Genomic DNA, 988 nt, shown 5'->3' on the forward strand with positions numbered 1-988 from the left:
CCTGTAAAAAACTGTTGAGGGCTAGTGTGTGTTTCCTCTGCTGGCTCTGAGCAATACAACTGCGTTTTGCCAATTGCAATGCAATGGCCACAATGTAAGCAGCAATAATCATCAGGATATCTTGCATACACCATCTGTGTCTGTGTGTGCCAGAGGTCTTCAAGACATATATATATATATATATATATATATATATATATATTGGAAATTACATTGGTCCCTTCTTTTGGCTATATCAACCTGTTGTTAATCCTTAAAAAATGAGTTTCTATGGTTTAATGCTCCTTTTGAATGGCATCCTTTTTCACTACAGAGTCTAATATAAATGAAATAAAAATAGAGTAACAAAAGTGGAATGTCTGAAAATGTTTTTGTTGTAAAGCACCACAAGCATCTCGCTATATAAACCTATAGTGGGTTTAACCTATCTAAAACGTTTTTATATAAAGGCCAATATTTTTAATCGTAATATTCATTTATATAATATTACACAATATTATATGAATATTATGATTGAAAATATTGCCCTTAATATAAAATATTTAATTCACATGATATTTAATTTATTGGTAACACTTTACAATAAGGTCTCATTTGTTATAAACTAACAATGAGCAATATATATTATTACAGCATTTATTAACCTTTGTTAATGTTAGTTATTAAAAAATATTTGTTCACAGTGCATTAACTTAATAGATACAAGGTTTAAATGTTGAGCTTAATATGAACTGAGAATAATAAATGATGTAGAAGTATTGATCATTGTTAGTTTGTTAACTAATGTAGTTGACTAATGTTAATGCAACCTTATTGTAAAGTGTTACCTATTAATATTAAAACAATTAAATATTAAGCAATTTCAGCTGTCTAACCATATAAAAAACAGCATGCTGTCCATTTATGTCCAGTACTGAATCATTAAATGAAATAAATTACAGCAGGGATTACGGGGATTATCAAGTGTTATATTGCTGATATAAAAATT

Source organism: Rutilus rutilus (genome assembly GCF_951802725.1).
Source record: "Rutilus rutilus genome assembly, chromosome: 17".
Lineage (NCBI taxonomy): Eukaryota > Metazoa > Chordata > Actinopteri > Cypriniformes > Leuciscidae > Rutilus > Rutilus rutilus.